Source organism: Pseudopipra pipra, chromosome 1, assembly GCF_036250125.1.
Source record: "Pseudopipra pipra isolate bDixPip1 chromosome 1, bDixPip1.hap1, whole genome shotgun sequence".
In the NCBI taxonomy this organism is placed as follows: domain Eukaryota; kingdom Metazoa; phylum Chordata; class Aves; order Passeriformes; family Pipridae; genus Pseudopipra; species Pseudopipra pipra.
In genome coordinates, this window is record NC_087549.1 from 74,121,825 (window position 1) to 74,143,924 (window position 22,100).

At 37.7% G+C, this 22,100-nt stretch overlaps 1 protein-coding gene across 12 annotated transcripts in view; it reads right to left on the reverse strand.

Moving 5' to 3' along the window:
• CTNND2 (catenin delta 2) overlaps positions 1-22,100 on the reverse strand; it is a 632,676-nt gene that overhangs the window by 410,296 nt on the left and 200,280 nt on the right. The window contains exon 1 of one of the 12 annotated variants that reach the window (XM_064661531.1): positions 6,673-6,994. The exons of the other annotated variants lie outside the window; for them this stretch is intronic. The gene's annotated coding sequence lies outside the window, so the exon portion shown is untranslated. Of the gene's footprint in view, positions 1-6,672; positions 6,995-22,100 lie in introns of those variants that run through there. 12 annotated transcript variants of the gene reach the window in all.

Sequence of the window (22,100 nt, forward strand, 5' to 3'; positions counted from 1 at the left end):
CTGTTATTTTCACAGTTTCTTAGGCATTATGTTGTGTGAAACGTCACTCTTCAAAGAGAGGCAATCTGTGTAATGAGCACTGGAAGAGTATATAGATGCATATTCTAGATAAAGTTCCTATTTAAATACAGACCTAATTTTGACATGGCTAATTTTAATATTATTTATGTAATTCTGCACTCTATGTATATATGCATTATTTAAGCAGAAGCTTATTTAAGAGGGGCAATGGCACTTGAAAAACCCACTTATAGGTACCCTTCAAAAAAAGCTAACTTTTTTTGTGGTAAATATTTATCAGAAACAAAGTACATAGGGTACCTAGAGTAATTGCAAATTACAGTTCAAAAGCTAACAAAGTAGTAGTTATTTCATCTATGAAACAAAATTCAAGAAAGTTGTAAAAAACCCCAACAAAACAAAACAAAACCATGCATTGCCAGCACATCAGGATAGCAGTAATGGGAGACTGGAGATACATCCTGACCTCCTGTAAAAATGGATGCGAGACATATATAAAGCCTAACTCCTATGGCAAAAATTAATAAGAAATCTATATACTCCATTATGTTATTGCTGAAGGAAAATTTCCCACCTCTGTAACTACAATTTCAATACAGTTAATATTTAACTCTGAATACAGAGTCTCTATTACAGAAGCTCTATTATTTCTGATGAAAATTACAAATCATTGCTGGATAAGAGCATGTAGGCTTAAAGGGAAGTGAAGCATAAAAAAAATTATAAGGAAAGAAATATGATTAATGCAGGAGTTACTCAATACTCTTATGTAGTATTAATCTTGTATGAGAACAATTATATTAAAATAAAACTGCTATAAATTCTTTTCTATATGTTTGTTCAATTAACAGATTAGGGAATGCAAGTTATTAATCAGATCCTAGCACAAGAATATCACTCACTGGGAATGACTTTTTAGGCATTTGTGCTTGGTAAAAATTAAAACAAAAATATTTCAGTGTATGAAGCTTTATGAATGTCAAACACATGCCTTTCCATGTTTTCCTTATGACTGTTTAGAAGAGAATAAATATGGTGAGGAAGCTGTAGAATTATTTAGTAAAGTTCAAAGGCTTTTGCAGTTTATATATGATTCCCCCCCTCCCTTTTAATCTCATCCTTCTGAGTGAATGATTTCAAATACAATTTATGAAACATCTAGTGATGTTTCACCTTCTTCACAGGATATGCCAGTACGTGGCGTAGTTTACTATATCTGAAGTTACTTAAAACAGTAATGTAACAGTTTCAGCAAAAGCACAACAAAACCTATGAATTCTACGAGCTCAGGCAAGTCTCTTCCACAGCTTCAAGGATACCATAAAGCAACCCACCACAGACTTACTGCCTGCTAAATCAGCCAAGGTCCACAAATTTCAGCAGATCCTGATACCTCATTTTGAACTATCTGAGAGCTTCTTCCGGCTTTTACTGAATATCATCGATTTCATTAGAAAAAAAAAAAGAAGAAAATATTAGAGACAAATCACTAAAAATACTTCCTCTGACTCAGCAGCCACAAACTTCCCTCCCTAATGGTACTGAATTTCACATGAGAACTGAGGACCATCTCTTTCCTTGTCTAATGGCAGGGACTGGGCTGACAGTAGCTTTTTTAAAGGACTATACCCAGGTGAGTATCAGTTAGGTGGGAAATTATTGAAAAAGAGTCATAGCCCAGCAGTTTAGGGCTGTGCACAAACAATGGCTTTGAATGATGAAGAAAGACAGACAATGAAAAACAACTGGGCCACTGTGCAGAATGAGGGAGAAAAGGAGCATAGACGAAGCACAAAGATGACAACCCACTCCTCATCGAAAGCTGACATGGGGCCATTTCTATGCTTGACTTTTAATTTGAAATCTGGCTATTCAATGTTTATCACATAAAAAGACAATTGAGAGAGTCAGCTGTAGAGCCAAAAGAAATCTAACCTGAAATCAGGGCAAGACAGACATGTAGCCCTGTAACCTTGGGGGAAAAAAATTAAAAAAAATTGCAAAACTGCTTCTTGTGGTACGGAGGTGTTTGTTTGTTTAAAATCTCTGGTATCAGATCTTTCTATTTTAATTATTTGTATTTATTTATTGACAATTAACCGTGTCTTGAAGGAGAAGAATTTTTTAGGTTTTCTAAGTTAGTGTTTATCAACAGGTGACTTTTCTACAGCTTAAAGGCCAGCTTGTGAGAACAGCTTCAACAGTCTAAAAGATAAAAGCGCGATTAGAAGATTCATGTTAGACCAGGCCCAGTGGTAAAATACTGGCCCTTCTAAAGATAAGCCATTAAATTAACAGGAAAAAAACTACAAGTGTGTAATATCACAACTTTTATGTTGTTGTCTACATTTTAGTCAACAGCACCCCTCTGAGAGTATCAATGTTGGAGTAATCTTAATCCTCTATGCAAGAGAACTTGTATCAGGTTTTGACATGTCCCTTTTGCACATTCATAAACTCTGTCAAAAAAGCTGAAAGAGTTGGAAACATAGAAAAGCAAACTCAGTACTGGACTGAGTCAGCTCAGGCAAGGAATCAAAATACAACTGCCTGTTACTGTTGAAATAAAGTTACCAATAAATTCACAGAGAAAAAAAAGAAACAAAGGAGTGAAAAGTCAAGCAGCAGAGGCTAACTCAACCATATTAGACTTTGGATTTACTACCCATTCCAACTGTCCAGTGGCTTCACAAAACAGAAATAAGGAACTGCACAACCAAGGCTGTAACAGTGATGCTGTTACTTATTATACAGTCTGCTGGGCCATCCAGCAGGCTAGACAAGCAACCTGCCCTTTTCCTACCATGGCAGTCTACATCATCTTTGAGTCACTGTTCATGCAAATCCAACAAGGAATGTGTATATGTTCCAGTTAAAATAGCCCTGGGCATATACCAGAACAAGAGGCTGTACTAGAAAGTAAAGGCATCTTCTGCCCTCAGTTTCCAAATTGACTGTTTGGTACCATTCCAGATGTAGATATCCTTATACAACACTTGTACAATGCTAAGAGGATGGCAATAATCACTATTAATTTCTGTATTATACAATCAAAATATCTTAACATATGGTACACACACCTGCTCAGCAGTAATATTATTTAGACAACTCAAGGTTTCCTAAAAACCAAAAAATTACCAGGGTTCATCACTACCAGGAAATTTGAAGCCAGAACAAGAAAAAAAAAAGTGATGACATCTGACTGCTTGCTGATCACCAAATGATTTAATGTAATTGTTCAACAGTTCAAAAGGATGGTATTTCTCTGCCTATAGTTTTAGAAGTAACTGTCAATAAATATTTATTGCAATCTCAATAGACTTTTGCAGCCTTTCCTAGCATAGAAGGGAGTTGTGTCCCAACTTTTTGCTTCCCTCACAACTTATAAAGCTGTGAAAGTTATTTGGCTCCAACATGTTTCATTCCACTGAGAATAAAACTTTTAGAACTAGTCTTAACAGGAATTACATACAACTGTGATAATACCCTGACATCTTAAATATATAGGTGTTTTTCTTATTGACTCCCAGGTTCTATTTGCTCCACTGAACTGTGATAAAATCAAGGACTTTTGCTGAATAACTTGGCCATGAACACTGTCATTAGAAAATGTTAGACACAGAGTGTATTAAGTAGAGCCTTACTTCGACTGACATGCAGTTGTGTTTCCAAATGCTTTTTCTTCCAGATCCATGAAACTGCACATTTTTGTAACACTCAAGACTGACAGAGATGTGTTGCATGTGTTCACAGCTGGGAGGACAAAGTTCCTGCTTTAATTTTCATGTTAGCTTTTCAAAAGGAAATTACTGGAATGAGCATTCTGAGAATGCCATACAAAGGCCGTGATCTCTGGCAGAAACTATTCATAATAGGATGAATCCCATGCTAAGGGTCTTGTGAAAGTATCTATCTGTACCTCAAAAATAAATTTTTAATTTGTCATTAAAATTTCTACAACATCATTATCTCCTAAAATAAATAAATAAAGAAACCTCCCCCTCAAGCAGTAACTTCTTCCATATACAGATTTAAATGTAGCTTCTCTCAAACGTATTACATACTCTGTCATCTGAATGACCTGTCCAGTGTAAGCATTTTAAATCTAGTGCATGCTGTTAGATCAAGGCTTTCCATTTTCTGTTACCCTTGCCTCTCACTGTACATTAAAGCAAGTCTCTAACTATTCAAAACAGAGATATATGTACAGTTTGTATACGTATGTATTTGCACACACGCACATACACAAATGCAGCACATTAGTATCATGGACTCAGGTATGGAAGGCTGCTTAAAACATGAAGAGAGAGCATCTACTTGAAGTAAGTATCATTCCACAAAAAAATGTGTCAGGAACTTCTACTTCAGTAGGTTATTAGGATGAATTTTTACCAATGACAGAAAGCTGGTTTATCACATCTCACTGTCACTGACCTTAGGAATCAGCAACTAGAAGACTAAACATGGGGTTTTTTTTTCAGAAAAAGAAGAAAAAATTAATTATATCTTCTGCTTACAAATATTTTAATGAAGGAATGCCTAATCTACTGAACATTACTAGTTGCTATATAAACAACTCTTACCTGTATAATAAAATCACTGAAGTAATTCCAACTTTGCCTTGAACTTCAAAACGCAAGATGTACACATATGGTTGAATTAGCTCAGTTACTCAGAAATCAGTGGAGTAATACCAAAGATAGATTTGGCCCATTATCTATCTGCACAGCACAAATGAATAATGCAAATGTGTATGCAAAGGACCATGAAATATCTCAGCTTAGCAGTGCATTTAAAATGTATCACTAACTTTCAGCTTCTTGAAATATTTATCAACCGCAGGAGGTTCCACTGAGAGCACACTCTATTAGAGACTTCACTGAATTTTTATTTCTACACCTGGCTCGGAGGAGTTTAGAAAAGGAGACTGGAATTAACTGCTGAAACAACTTCAGGTACTGCTCTGACACCACAGGCTTCACAAGCACTTCATGAAGGTTTCTGTGTCACTTTAACGTTCTTCCCAAAGCCAAGACCAACTGGGGTCTGTATGGAGAACATCTCAGAGAGGAGAGGAGGAAGGTAACAAGTTTCTGGACACAACTTCAGAAGCCACTAAAATTAAATTGTCTGCAATTAAAAAGCTACTGAAAGAATTCACAGTAACAAGCATGCTTTAAGACACCACAGTCAACTCAATACCACATAAGAAGTAAAACTGTCTTACTGAACAGTCTAGTGGCACAAACTAGTTTGGGGCGGCTAGTTGAATCAAGTATGAACAAGCTTGGATCAATCACACACAGCATTTAAACCACTGACCACTAGTCAAACAGTGAATTAGTTTTACTAAATTTTTTTGAAATAAAATTTGATCTTGAAGTAATTACAGTAGTTGCATTGGTCTATTAAAAGTTGGAACATCTGAAGAAAGATTTTTTTCAACAACCAATATTCTAGATTATAAAACAACCACGCAAAAACAAAACACAAAAAGCCCCAGCATGTAGCTTAGCATTAAGCGGTTAAAACAGTTTGATCTAGAAAATCTTTTATTTCCTACTTTAACTGATAAAAACTAACTATGTCAGAAAGAAATTCCATCGAAGTCATACATTTTATTCATTATGGGCTTTGGGAGGGTACATGCTTATTCCTTTACTCTTCCAAATGCAGTCACATAGTAAACAGCATTACTCCACAATAGCACATTCCTGCAGTGTCTTGAGTCAGGAATAACGCATAAAAACAACCTGTTCTAAAAACTTTTTGTGGGTAGGAAGTACTAGACACAGGGGTCATTTATTTTACATTTTATATATTTCATTTAATTCAGCCAAAAGATCAAACTAGTAAATAAACTGTTACCTTAACAAGTATACACATGCGTGTTAGAAAAGGCTTTTGGGACATTTTCCACACAACTGACTTCCACATGAAATTCATTTATTTAATCCCTTGAACAGTCAGTCACATTTCCCTGGGCCTTGGGCAGCACCAGATGAAACAGGTCACAACCATGCATTATTTTTACTATCTGTAATGAATTTCAAATTAGCTGAGCCATCTAAAAAATCTACCTGAAAAGCTCAGCAAAGTCTTTGAAGGTTAAATATTATTATAAAGGATGCAAATCCCCTTCTCACCTATCTAAGACTATAATCTGAAAAAAGAGCTACCACTACAGTTGAGTATGTAGTATTTACCGAGAACATTTTCTAGGCTGAAAGTACAAAGCAACGGGTCTGTAAGCTCAGAAGCATGCACCTACAGAAATACATTTTTGCACAAGAAAGATTAGCCTGTTGAAATATTTTATCTCTGTGGAACCACTGATTTTCTTAAATCTTTGCTGTAGACGGGTTGAAACAAGAAATAATCGCGGCGAAATCAAGGGTGGCTGAATAAGGACATGAGGCATTTTGGGGAAACAAGACACTAAAGAGTAACACTTACTTTCTGGCCTTTAAGAGAACTCTAAAGCGTAACCAATTATGCTACCGATTGCTCCTGGGTAATCAGATTTAAACTATTTTGAAGTCCAAAAACATCCCTAAGCCATTCGCAAGTGACTTTTTAAAACAAGTTACAAAACTTTCCGCCAAGCCTAGCATTCCACCTCAAACAAGCGATCCATCTTTAACGCTTTACCTTTTGTCGCCCACTTGTAAATTAATCTCTTGAATCAGTTCAGCTGCGCCCTGGAAAGTCTCCTCACCGTCGGGCCGAGTTTCCCTCCTCTCCGGAGCGGCAGCTCAAGCAGCTCTGCTCTTTTTTTTATTATTATTTTTATTTTTTTTCTTTCTTTCCTCTCTCCTTTCACCACTTACAAAGAGAAACTTGAAATCAGTCGGCGGCCTGAACGAGCGGGTGGACCACAACAGGAGCAGCGGCGGCGGCGGCGGCGACAACAAAACCCAGCCGCGGCTGCCGAGCGCTGTTTCGCGGGATGGAGATGGAGGGCGGCCCGGCCCGGGCAGCAGCAGCAGCAGCAGCTGCCGCCGGCCCGGCGGGGCAGTGGGGCGGGCGGGCCGAGGGAGGTGGCTCCGCCGGGCACAAAGGGCTCCATGGCAACGCCGGCCGAGCCCCCCGCGCCCTCCTTCCTTCAGGCAGCGCCTCGTCACCGCCGGACCCGCCCACGTCGACCCCCCGCGCCAGCGATCGCGACAGGGTATCGTGGATACAGCCCTCGGCGACTAGGGGCCGGGGGCCGGGCAGAGGCTGCAGCTCCCGGCCCTGCTTCTGGGACAGCCACATGTTTTCAGCATTTTTTTTTTTTTCCAACAGAGTGCAGATCAATCTCCACGCATATGTATATCCATTTAGGTTTTTTAATTGAGAGGAGAAGTCGATAAGCTACTAATTGAACAAATTAGAGGGCTGGTCTATCACCAATCGTATGAAGTTTAACAAGGGAAAGTGCCGGATTCTGCACCTGGGATGGGGCTACCCCGGATGTTCATACACAGTGGTAAATGAGATGCTGGAAAGCAGTGCCATGGAAAGGGACCTGGGAGACCTGGTCGATGGCAAGTTGAACATGAATCAGCAGTGCCCTGGCAGCCAGGAGGGCCAACCCTGTCCAGGGGGTCATCAGGTAAAGCATTGCCAGCCAGGTGAGGGAGGGGATTGTCCTGCTCTGCTCTGCACTGGTGTGGCCTCACCTTGAATAATTGTGAGCAATTTTGGGCACCACAATATAAGAAAGATATTAAGTTGTTAGAAAGTGTCCAAGGGAGGGCAATAAAGATGGTGAAGGGCTTTGATGGGAAGCTGTATGAGGAGTAGCTGAGGTCACTTGGTCTGTTCAGCCTGGAGGAGAGGAGACCAAGGGGAGACCTCATCACAGTCTACAACTTCTTGTGAGAGGAAGTCTTGGGGCAGGCACTGATCTCTTCTCTGTGGTGACCAGTGACAGGACCCAAGGTAATGGCATGAAGCTGTTTCATGGAAGGTTTAGGTTTTAGGTTTAGGGAAAGGTTCTTCAGCCAGAGAGTGGTTTGGCACTGAAACAGCTCCCCAGGGAAGTGGTCACAGCACCAAGCCTGACAGTTCAAAAAGTATTTGAACAACACTCTCAGGCACACGCTGTGATTCTTGGGGTGATCCTGTGCAGGGCCAAGAGTTGGACTTGACGTCCTTGTGGGTCCTTTCCAACCCAGGATATTCTATGATTCTATGAATCTCAGCATAGCATAACTTCACACTGAAATAATTAAACCCCACATTCTTTAGCTCATCAGTCTCTTAAAATACAATACATTGTATTTGAGGACAAAGGGTTTTTTTAATTTTTCTTTTAAGCTGCTTCTTTGCTGTATGACCTGAAGCTATCAAATACACAGTCATCTAGAAAATAAAACTTACTTACACTCGAATTTTTAGAAGTGCGTATAGCAATAAGTGTCAAGGTTCCAAGCTAAGGGATAACTGCTTGGCCCCGCCTCCAGCAGGGTCAACTCCAAGGCTCCAAAGCGCATTGCAAGAAAACAACTTTATGTACAGTATTCCTGCTGCTGAATGAAGCAAGACTTTGTGTGCACCCTGAAGTCTAAGAGCTCTAAGGTCAAGGGTCAAGACACCAAAGGTGGAAATGAAGCTCAACCAATGTTCATAACAAATTCCTACCACCCCATGCAAGACCTCCATAGTTATAATTATGCCCATAAAAGATTACTATCATTCTTCAGCATGGTGCAAATTATTCAATTATTCTGCTGAAGTCAAAAAGACTTAACTTGCTCCTGAGAATTTCTTGCTAAACGGCCTTATCCATTCCATGCATTTCTGTTAGTCAGCACCTGCGTGATCTGAACAATGATGTAAAACAATTGTTCCGTTATTTTGTATACAAAGATCTTGTCAGGCAACATAGCCTTCCATTTCACGTAAATATTAATCTTCATATTCAAATACTTCATGTGAATAAACTATCACTTTAGACCCTAAGATGAGCCCTTCCCAAGGTTTTGAATGAAACAAAATGAAATTATTATACCCATTTTAATTTTTAAAAATATCATAGCATACAGCCTTCGTTATCTGCTGCCAGTGTTTAGGTAAAAGGCTGCAGGACTGGACGAGAGGTTTGTATTTTAGCCTTTTCTTTAAAATTCCATATTCAATCCAGATCTTAAAGAAACAGCCCCTTTCTACTTAAAAAGAGCCATCCCCTTCTCTGAACTACAATGACACATACTTAACATACCCTATCATTAATATTTACCACTACTGATTGGAGTCATGAAATTGCAGTGCACATTTCAGTAGTCTTCTCTCAAAATGTCACAGTGAAGCTGAGGTCACTTTGCTTGATTTGATAGGACACAGTACATCCATTGAGGAAGGAAAAGTGGCATTTCAGGATCTCAAGGAATTAAAAAAATTGCTGACTTGGCTCCTACCAATCTTTCCCAGGTTTATACGCACTCCTTGGGGCAGACATTGGTATAGGGGTTACCCTCAGCTTCCTCCCAAAGGGGAAGAGAGGGAAGAAACAGATAGTAATGAAGCAAGTTCAGAAGCTTAGCATTAGAAACTTCTTTTAAACACTTGCTGTGGCCAATAAAATAAAAATAGTAATAACAACAACAATAATAATAATAAAGGACACAGTTGGCTACTTCTCCCAGAAATTTTGAAAGGGGAAAAGCCCCTTGTATTTCTAAAATTTCAAGGAGGTAAAATGTTGTTGGGAGCAATGGACAAGTTCTTTATTTTAGCTCCTGAGTAGCAAACTTACCAGTTTCCTTGTAACTCTGCCAGCTTTAGGTGTCATTTAAGGAGAGCAATACAACAGTTTATTATTGTTCTCCAGTGCTGCTTAGGATGTAGAAAGATGACTGTTTATGATACATTAAAGGTCACAAATAAATGGCAATTTAATAAAAAAAAAATTACGTCACATGCAAGAATATCTCAAACAGGTAAATTACACAGCAGCCTGAGCATGTTCTTTTTCATTAAAATATTGTGGGCCATCCTGTTTCATTTCAATGTGCTAATATGCATCACCATCTCAGGAAAGCTCCATTGAAAAAAATAAGAAAACAGGTACTATAAAGTCATTGCATCTATTACAGCAGTGCACAACACAGAGGCCTATCAATACAATTCAAAGGGATTTCACTCTCATTGCCAAAATCAATGATTGGTATTAAAATGGATTGCCACGTACTCATGAAAGGGTTGTTTAACCATTTGACATTTGTACAGATTGCTATCTTTATATAAAGGGATCCCGCTTCATAAAACTGATTGATGAAAGAAAACTACTTCCGTTTCAAACCCATATACTGCTGTTGTCAGTAGAATACTTTTTCTGAATCACAGAAATTCCTACACACTTGAAATTGATCAACTCCTGTTGAGGTTTGACTCATTGTAGGCTGAAACCATGCAAACTTTGAGAGTTTGGACAGGGAGAAGAAGAAAGAAACCCTATAATATATTCCCGTAATACTGGAATAAAAGGAAAACTGCCTTTATGTTGGAATGCTGAGAAAGGAGATCAAGTGCATGATTTTTCTTTTGCTCATGCAGCACACGAATTGTTATCTTTGAACCATAATTCAGTGTTTTTATGCTAACATAAACTTTAATCTACACAAATGCACATTTCTATCCTTTTCACGTTGGTTCTTCAAGAATCATTTAAAACATCTTCAAATACCAAGAGTGTAACGACGAGGTGGATTCTTTGTAATTTGAATGAAAAACATCAATACTTATATCTATGTTTTCAGAAGACATCAATCTGTAAACATTTCAAGGTAGTTGTAATAAGGGCAGAGTTAAGGGCTAGATTGTGTTATCCTTAATATGTCTAGTGAGCCAACAGGACTCATGCACAGGATAAACTGCTCTACAAAGTAGAAATAAAATTATTTCATTTAAAGTCACACAGATATTTACTGGATTCATCTGGTAGTGGTTTCTATAGGGTTGCAGTAAGGTTTTTTTTCCTCCTAAACCCTTTTTAGGTGACATTTAGATGTTCTTCTGCCTGATAATCTATGCATATGCACGCAAAGATTACTCCAGAATCTTTCCTCTTTCCCTGTTAATGTTTTCTGGTCTGTGACCCTGAAGTTACCCTGAAATAGCCCTGCAAGTACTGCAAAACCTCAGATGTTTTCCAGACACTCAGGCCTCTGTCACAATCTCTTACTGTTTCACTCATGTTTCTCTCTTGATTCGATAACCTCATGTGGATGACCACTCTAAGAATAAGTAAGGATTTTGTGTGATACTGAGTATAGTGGCTCTGCAGTTCCCTACAATTTCTCTTCCATGACACACTCAGCTCAGGCAAATAGAGAATTTTATTCTTGCATAATAAATGCCTTTCTTGGGATCTAAATAGAGAGTTGTACATAGTACTTATTTCCACCAAATTTTGCTCTTTATGTTGTGTAACACTAATGAATAGCAAAATTATTTTAAAGTAATATTACATGCCACAGAGTCTTTAAGATGTTTCAGTGTTTGTAGGAATAACCATTTCAGTAACCATAAGAAAGAACATGTCTAAACACAAGAAAATTTGCTAACCAACTTTCTTAAAAGAGCTATCAAGACATTTCCTACTACTTTGTAGCAGCTTTGTAAGTATTCCTGAGAGTTTTCTTATGCTCAGCAGGAACTCTGCAGAGCATGAGCCACTTTTAAGTCAGACAGTAGAAAGCAAAACAATTTGAGAAGGGTTGGACACTTCCATGATTTCTGGGAAACCAGAAGTAAAACTCACTCTAATTCTAGCAGGAACAGATTTAGGTCAACTGGAACTTCAATGGGGAGCTAACGCTTATGGAAAGACTGTACTTAAATCCCAACTAATTGGGTTAGTGTTGGTTTCTCCAATTCACAAAAGGATTTTCTGGATACATTTTTCAGAAAAAAATTGAAAATTAAAATTTGAAATTTAAAAAGTTCATTTTAAGTTTCTCACCAGATTTCTAACAGCTATAAAGTTTAATTAATTCTATGTCTTCTGGTTTAATGTTTTTAATGTTTAAATGTTTTCTGTTTTAAAAGTAAGGCTATCCTTCATGACAATCAAATCTGGAAGTACGGTCTGCTGGTGCAGTACAATAAAGTCAAACATTGAAAACATAGGCGAATTCTGAAAAAACAAAAAAGATTTTTTTTTTCTTTTTGCCAAAATTTACATTTATCCACATAACAGTTTTCTCCCTTCACCTGTTTTCCTACTGTGGGACCGGTGCTTGTGATGCCAGAGAATTCTTCTTTATTTCTTTTTTGTGCTGATTATTTTAAAAGCAGTATGAAACATTTTAGGATTTTGCTATGAGATAGGTATACTAATGTATTCATTTGTAATACAAAAACACCTACCCTATTACCTTCAGCCAGCTTCATTTTCAGAATTCATGATCTGGAGGCAATGTTTTATCATTGATAGACTGACAAGCAGTCCCACTTACGGGGTTCATAAATACCTCTAATACTGATGGAAATGGCCAGCAAACCCTCAAGAGAGGGTCCATTTCTCAAGTTTGTCCAGGTCCCTCTGGATGGCATCCCTTCCTTCTGTTGTGTCAACCGTATCCCTCACCTTGATGTCATTGGCAAACCTGCTAAGGGTGAACTCAGTCCCAACATCCATGTTGCCAACAAGGATGCTGAATATCACTAGTCCTAATACCAATCACTGAGGAACACCACTTGTCACTAGTCTCCATCTGGACTACCAATTCACCTTCCTCTCACATCAACAAGTTGCTAGGAAGGATTTCTTGATCAAAATTTGATCTTTCATGCCGATTCAGACTTTAAAGTCTCACTTCACATCCTTCTGACACAAAATGCAAGCTTAAAGTATTAGAGGAATAGAAGAAGAAATATCGAAGCATAGGCAGTGAAAGACTTTTCTCCCTAACTAGCAATATTACAGAAGAAGTGATGAAGAAGGGGCGCATCCCACACGCATTAGCACAGGAAACCCCATTGTTAGATCTGCTGTTCTATAAGACCACCATTTTGCACAGCAGTAAGGCATGTAAGGAGAGAAGGTTCTGTTACATGTGCATTCATATTACACCTCACCTCAACAATACAGAACCACAGAAAACCAAATTAATGAGAGGATATGCTCAGCTGTATAAAATCTCGGGGGACTGGGTAATGTGTGCTATTTTTCCTTCAAAGATAGGATTTTTTTTTTAGTTAAAAATTTTTGTTTGAATAAAGAAAACCTCAGAAGTTGCCGCATTTAACTGCAAAGTAAGTCCAAGGGAAAAAATGGTGCATTGGAAAAAGATTAAATCGATATTGGAACTAACAAATGGAATGTGAAAATGTGTTATTACAGCCATGTACTCCATTGCTGGTGTGGTGATCAGTGACAGAAATAATTCATCATCACAATGTCTGTAACCCAGCTTCACTTGCTTCATCTTGTATGATGTATACAAGTGTCAGGAAAAGTTCAACATCTGTGATGCTGAAGCTTTGTAATAGCCAAACATTATGATGGGTTTTCTATCAAACTAATAAGAGTTCAAGACTCAATACTTTGAATCTGCAGGACAAGCACAGAGCAGCAGTGTGTGTCACACACAGTCTTACATAGTGTCACTTCTTCAGCCTCCAAGTCACTTTGAACAAGTAGAGGGCTTTTAAAGTTTGAGTTTTTGTCACAAAGCAAAGAAGAAATATATCCTTTTATCTAGGAATTCATCTCTGACCAGAAATAAAGACTTGCTGCTCACAACACGTTATTTTTCTTCTCGTTCTGAATATAAAAATATGGTACTGGTCTGGTAACATGAGGCTACTTTCTGCTTCCAAAAAGATCCTGAAAATCGAATTATGCCTTTGGAGAATGAAGATTTGGCTTTTCAAGCAAACTAGAATATAAACAGGTCAGGAGCTAGTAATCAAAGTAACAACGTAACAAAAATCCATAGAGGGAGTGAAGAAAATTGACAAACATGCTTTTCATTAGAAAATACTTTTTTGCATCAATTTTTGAATTAAGGAAATCAATCAGAAGTGAAGATATACTGAGAACTGCAGCAGGAAGCAGCAGAAGCTCACAGAGAGAAGCGGTGCAATCAATTCGACCTTTTGTCAGACACTTTACCAACTCTGCAGAACTTGGGTATTAAGCAAATGGCCATAAAATAGGTTGAATTATTTAGCAAGTGTGGGACTTCTGAATCATCCTAGGTCATGACCTACCTGTGTCAGCAAATCCAGCTGCACTGGAAAACTGAGTCTCCCAGGCTGCAGACACGGTTTGATGGGAGAACAAGAATAAGGAGGATCTCTTCAGGACAGAAAAGCCAAAGTTTGTGTTCAATTCAATTAGCTAGCAGATGTAACTAAAATTTTAGAGGAAAAGACGAAAGTGTTTTTAAAGTCAAAGTTAAGGGAGGAAATATTGGGGGAGAATGAGAGGGAGTACAAAAGCTGTTTCAGGCTTCCCTTTTGATAGTTACTAAACTCCTCTTTTTGAAAGTGACTGTATAGTGCTGACTTATTTTTTTCCATGCATATTTAAAATGGACATTATGAAATCACTGGGCACAGCCATAATAATGTGAACAACTCCTCTTTTTTCATGCAAAATTTCTTTGACAGCTTGGCATTTAGTTAATCACTTTTTTAAACTGAATGCACCCCAACGCAGTGGACCTGATTTTTTAATCTGTCAGCCAGAATCTATCATTAACAAACTTTACAAAACTGATTAAATACTTTACTTTTTTCCTCAGGCTTATGCCTTGGCAATGGGCTGAAGAAAATGTGTATTTCCAGCACAATTAATGAGTAATTATTAGTTGAGATTAAATTGTTACATAGATTTAATGGATTTCTGTATTGGCTGTAGAACTACTCAGAATAAACTGATGAATGATTGCCATAAACGAAAACAAGTTAACCTCAGCAGAAAGGAACTGTAGAGGCTGATGGATAAAAAGACAAAAGATAAAAAAACTGGGAGCGAATCTGATGTTCAGAAAGATATTTGAGACATTGATACTAACAGGAAAGAGGGAAAGGCACCTGTTAATAACTGCACCCACCATTCCTTTTGGGGTGACAGGCATATTAATATTTACTTGCTACAGCTGTCATATCCGGTACAAAATAAATCTATTTTAGATAATTATTTTGGACAATCATGACAGCGTGGCTACTGGGATTTCATTTAGGCTTTTAATCAGATAAAGACAGAGGTAAGGTTTTGATTTTGGTTCGCTTTGCTTTTGGTGTTTGGATTTTTTTCCTCCAAAAAGCACACAGTGCACATGTGTCATAAGTTTTATTAAGGATATAATGACTTTGTAGAACAGGAGGATGCAGAAGTATGGTCACATGCTATCATAGCAAACATTAAAGGCTTCAACTTCTGCCTAACTGTAGAATATTTGCTACAAAACCCAAGAAACTATTTTTTGTGCACCCAAGAGAAAGAAACTTGGCCAATGATTAACAGACCAATTAAGTTATTTAAACTTCTGCTAACATTCCCCACTCAATAATGCATTCGCTCTAATGACTTACAAGCTACATTTAGATAACACTTTGTTATCCTTTTCACATTGTCTTCAGTCTTCAGCTCCACCTTCTTTGTCCTCTCTTCTCAATCACTCCCTTTACCTTTTCTTTACCCTTTCACTCACCTTCCTCTTTTTGCACTAAATCCAGTTCCCTTAAGAAACAACACAAAAATCCCAGCCGACACTCTGCTAGCACACTATTCCCTCTGCTGGCATGTTATCTCTCTGACTGTTCCTCAAACAAATGCAGTAGTATTTTGAGGAGAAAAAACACCTACTGCCCTTTCTGCACACACTATTGGAGACTATGCTGCTAGTTGCTTATAGTGCAGTATGCAAGAACAGCACTAGTTGTTTTTTTTTTTTAATCCAACTTGTTTTCTAATTGCCTCTTTCCACTTCAAAATATGGCACAGGGCAATTAGCACCCCAAAAACCCCATGCCCCCAAAACACTCAACTACCTCAATTCAGCCTACCATTTCCTGCACAACACCAACAAGCTTCACTGCCCACCAGGGACCCATATCCCTGCCCGGAGGCCCAAGGGCTGAATTTCAGCTCTGCTTTGAGCACCTAGTGCTGGCTCCAGCGACCACAAGAGAGCAGGAGGCCTGAGGCTGCACCAGGAGCAAGAAGACAGTGCCTCCAGCATGGGCAGTGCAGTGTCCTCCTCAAGAGGGGTGCTGTCCTACACCATCTCTTTTATTTTTCAAAGGTGACAATACATATCACTGCCTACAAAATCCTTCACTCCACCTTTATGTGCCCTGTAAGCCATGAGTAACTTTGACCACTATTTTTCTATGTATAGAATGCTCCACCACAATGTTTTCTTCTCCCTCTTCAGACATCCCAAGAGTTTTTGGTCATTGTCTCTTCCCATGCAGTGATGCAACACATTGTGCTAGAGTTTCTGCTTGTGTCTTGGCCCACGCTGAGCTGTCTGTCAGACTTTACACCTTACCTGTAAGTGAAAAATTCAAAATCCATTCCTAAGCTTTTCAAGTAGCTGCCCTCATATGACATAATAGTTACTAATATACCTATCTGATATACTATACTGGGCAGAAAACATTAATGGAAACTACCAAGAGAGTGTCTGGTCTAAGAACTTAGTTTTATATTTGAGACCACATTATCTCTATAAACTGGAAGATGAAAAGTTACATTATGTTAACCCACATAAGCGCTCAAACTGACCTACACTCAAAATATCTGCAGACAGTGGGCACAGAAAAGTAGCAACACATTTCCTGGGATGTCTTACTAGAGTAGGAAATCTAGCCCTCCTAATGAGAATCTTTTCTGGCTGTATACGTTTACTGGCTAAAGTCTTCCCCAACTCATGCCTCCTGAAACAACTTTGAGATAGTTGACAACAGATATATCTCAGGGAAGACTGTCTCCTTCCTTTGGACTCCAGAGGAAAAGGGTTGCTTTGGGTGCATTCATAAACTGGTGGATAGGGTCTAATTACTGTTAATGAAGCTGCCTTTATATTTTACTACTGTCAGACAGAATTTCTCTCAACTAGGATATTATGGAGACTACAATCGAAGACATGACAGAGAACAGGGGCTTGCTCCATGAAGAAAAGAATTGTATCTGCCTAAAAGAATCTTGAGACACATTCTACATGCATTTGTATAAATTACTTTTGAAATTTCCTTCATGATGAGGAAGGAGATGCCTACTGCATATTTTTAAACTAAAAAAAGCCCCAACTAAACTTGCACGTGCTGGGTTTCTTCCACTTACAGACTAGGTTGTACTCCCTGTGACCTGGGGAGAGCAATTCTGCTCTCACTCACATGCAGGCACACCCCGAACATGTCCCCTGAAGCTGTTTTGGAGAACAAAAGAAGAATTGATTCTAATAGATCAGTGTGGCTTAGACAGCATTCTATTTGGTCTTTACTCATTCTAACAACAAAAATCAAAGCAAATAAATGCAGAATCGTGGAAAGAAGTTAAATTTGCACATTTTTGAAAGGTCTGAAAAGGGTAAATGTTTATGCAGCACTAGTATGCACACATAGTTGCCACACGCATTTCAGAAGTAAATATATGAACAGAAAGTGTTGCACTCATTTAAATTACCTTTACCATACTTGAAAAGAAATTTTTATGCAAAGGATACCTAGAGATTAATCTGCTTAGAATTTACAGAATATTATACTACTTCTAGCTGTAGGTAGTGCAGCTTACTAGTAGGAAATATGTGACAACCACCATGTTCTTAGAGACTGCATTAATACAGCAAGACATACCAAAATAATTATCAAAAAGTTGTGGGTTTTTAACAAAAAGGTATTTCTCATACTGAGTAAAGCAAGCAGACTTCTCAAGCATTTAGAATTTCAAGCAGATGTAAATAAGTGATAATCATAATTGATAATCATGTCCATGTTTCTACTCCTTCATCTTACTGAAGACAATGAGAAAATGAGGAATGGTTCAGTAAAAAAACAAGTCTTTTGCCAGCTGTTTAGTACTAAGTAGTGGAATAAAGTCAGTCTGGAGATTAATTCACACTACTTCATAAGCCTCAAACAAATTACTTAGCCTGTGGAAACGTAATTGAAAGCAGTAAGGAGAGCGTAGAGCCCAGCGCGGCTATTTCCTCTGCTCCCACAGCCTTAGGGATATTCACTGCTAGCATTATGGCAGGAAATCATGAACAAATGCTTGTGGAGGTGTGCTCACAGGTACTCTTCCACCTGAACAGGATGATGACTTCAAATTACAGTTTCAGATGTCAGCTATATTCCTTGCACTGTTCAGCAATTCACAAGCAACATTCTCTTTTGGGGTCCATCCTGGGCTTTGAAATGTTTTGGGAACTTGGCATGTTTGGGACTGCAGAGCATCATGGAGAAGAATATGAGCAAGTAAATTTCAGTTATTCAGAAGGGTAAGGCCTTTTCTGGAGTTTTTGTCTCTTAATGACAGCTGGTAGTGTTAATGAAGCAAGGAGGCGGGTGAAGATGCTATTTTTCTTACGCTGCCTTTTTCAGTTTCTTTCTCCTGTCTCTCACAGCTTTTGCTGTTTTTATTAGAGTGCCTCTCTAATTATTTCCCTGCATGCTGAAGTAAGGGCAACTATGCTTTTCCTTCCCTTAAATTTAAAATAGTATAAAGTTCACATGGAAAATAAGAGAGCTACTTCACAGTATTTTTTTTTCTTTCTAGTTAAGACAACTACTTCACAATTCTATTAAATTCTATTGCACCTGAAAATGACAGATAGTTTTTAATTTCAGGATTTGCATAAAACAAAGAAACCACAAGCATACTACTGAGTGTTTAATTAAGGAAAAACTGATAAGGCATAGAAGACACAAAGAATTCTTTGTGGCCCAGACGTTTTGTCATCTGCTGCTATATCACTGGAGATACAAGCCTCGAATACCTTCATAATTTCTTCTATAACAAGGATGCTTTGATCTAGCTAAGTCAAATATCCAAGACAAAAAAATCATAGAAAGTACTGTGTGCCATATGAGTCATATATTTCTCAATGTGAATTTATGTTTAATCTGATAAACCTATCGTGATTAAACCTATAAAGTACATGCTGGCCATATTGAGCAATTAAGGGTTACTAAGGAACTGCTTAAATGTTGACATTATTATACGTCCTTATAATATGCATGCACTTGTAGATTTAGAGAAGATGTATGAGTATTATTTATTGGATCAAAATACATTGATTCTTTTCTGGAAAAATACTTTTAGAAATGGGAGTAAGTTCATAAGTCCAAAGCATCCCTACACATTACAAATTAATACTTTGTTGTTGAAAACTGAAACAGGTGAGAGTTGCACTGCTAAGCTGAGGAAAATACCAGAATATAAAACTTTTAAATTACATGGAGATAAAAGTAACAATAAGAACTGTGTATCAGCTTTAAGCACAATTAAAAAGAATGGAATGCACATAAGAAATTCTAAAGTACAAATTAAACAATAACGCTTCCTTTCAATTCCACCATAATTTTCTATATTTATAACCAAATATGTGAAAAATATAGACACAGTGTATAATACTTTATGTAAAGCTGTGGCAATAAGAGAGAAGTTAGGACTAAACTGCTGTATGGAAGATAAGGAGAATTCAATTTTTGCTCTGTTATCCAAAGTAATTCTTTACTCTCCAAACACAAAATGTCACTGTGTCCCTATAGGTGACACATGCTATTGTGTCACTATAGGTACTAGGAGGTTAACAGAGTTTCATTGTTTCAGTACTCCAGTTGATATTACTAGTAGAGGTCACATGTATCTGTACAGTTCAGTAGTCAGATATAGTGGCTAGAAAAAGCTACACATCCCCTTACAGTTACACTAAAACAACTAAAAATTTCATTCTTTCCATGAGAAGGAATCTGTAACGAAATTATAAAATGGTAGTTAAGAAAAATAAAGGCAATAATACCATTAAAGTAGCAGGCAATGTTTTCAACTTTGTTAAACTCTTTGAAAATATTTATGCCATGTACATGTTTTATTTTCAAAATGGCTGAGACACTTTGAGACACAGTAGAATAGTACTACAAGAGCATGTTACGTGACATGTCAGGCTTTGTCTTTTAGGAAACAAAAAGTTTAACTTTTTTAAAAAAGTTATGTGGCTTTAACAGTGTAACAGCCTTAAATATTGCAGGGTTTGCATCAGCATTCCACCAAAATGGCACCGCCACGCACTGTATTTTAAATGTATCTTATGGAAAGTTTTTAAAACCAACGCACCATAAAATCTGTTGTTTGATAAAGGAATAAAGCTCTCCTAGATCATTAAACCACCTTGCAATGGTAAGTATTAGAGATAGTCTTGGAGAGAAGGATAGCAAAGAATTAAAACCCACTTGTGTATCTATCTCTTGCATACAAAATTTTTGTGAAGCCCAATCATATGAAATAAATAGTAAGAAAGGAAAATTTATTGGTGTGATGAAAATAGTATTCAAGCCAACATCAAAAGAGAAATGTACTACGAAGGCAATTATTTCCTGAAAAAAATGATTCTTCCCTTTCTTCCCTCCTTTTCCTCTCATGGCCTGACCTCAACAGTTGTGGGCTCCCTCACTCTCTCAAAAACAAACACTACAATACAGTTTCTCCATATTTACAGAATCAATGCTGCTAGAAGAGATGAAGTGCCAGAAGGGCTGTGGCTCATGGCCATTCACCACGCTACAGGCTTTGCACAATGTCTTCTGTTATAGTTATGAATGAAAATAAAGACTGAGAGTGCAACAAAGACTAAGGAAACTGGAAAAATCTAAGAAGTTCTGTGAATTCCATGTAATAAAAACCATTTTCATGAGAACAAGTGAAATGGTGATAATTCGTATGCCGAATCAAGGCCTCTGGCCTTTATCAGCTCATGTAATACCAAAACCATTATTAGCACTCTAGTTCCTCTAGGGGGAAAAAACCAACAGTACAGGGACATAATTTCATTATTATGTACCTCTTCCATCATTCATTTAGCACTGTGCTGTGCACAGGTTATCAATACTAACCTTTGCAATGGAAAAATAACTTCAGTCACATCTTTTAGAAGAAAGATAGCTGAAACATGACTTTCTGAATATACTTGCAACTTCAGATCAAACATATCTTTTCATTTTTATGAGAGCTTTCAACAGCATTTTGCATAATTTATGTCTTTTAACATTTTATCCTTTTTTCATTCATTTCATCAAGATATCATTTTTGTACTGTCATACTGTGCTTATTATTTCACATCTAGAGATTTAAAAATAAATTTAAAAATTTAAATAGTTACCAGTTACCTTGCAAAATTTTAGTTCTTTTTATTTCACACATTATATTGCCTTAATGCTATTGTTTTCTGCCTTACCTAAATCAGAACAAGAAAACTTATCATGTGGACTTTCCTTCTCTGTACTAATCTCCAGAGTCCTGCTCTAGTGTCAGCCTGACTTCTTTTTACTTTAATGCCATGTTACTTTGACTTACAAAAGGTGAATAGCACTGGGACAGACTGCTTTGTGCAGTTTCTACTGACAGTTTTTTGCTTGGTTATTATATTTGGAGTTGAAGATGGAAAGTAACACAACATTATTATTGATGATGAAGCTTCCAATTGGCATTGCAAGCTTTATGGCTGGAGATGTTGAGCCAACTTGGACAAAAAGACTGACAGCAAAAAGATAGTGATGCATGTACTAATCACAGACACCAAGGGCCACACTGGCTCAAGGCTAATTTTGCTTCCCAGCATGTCTCAGAACATTTTACTCTATAAAGTAGCGGTAAGAAAGCCAAAAAAATTAGTACAGCACCAGGTCTATCCCTGACATAACTCAGCACTCTATTGTTTTCCCCCAGAAAGGTTTTGCTTGCATACCAGGAGGACCAGGATGCAGCTAGGGGAAAGGAAAAACATCTGGGAGAATGTTCTAGCCTTGCATCTTCCTCAGAAACATACGTAGGAGTCAAGAGCCTTGAGATGTTGTTCCTCAATGCTGGGAGAAGTTACAATTTCCAGAACTGTCACAAGACTTAGAACAGGCCA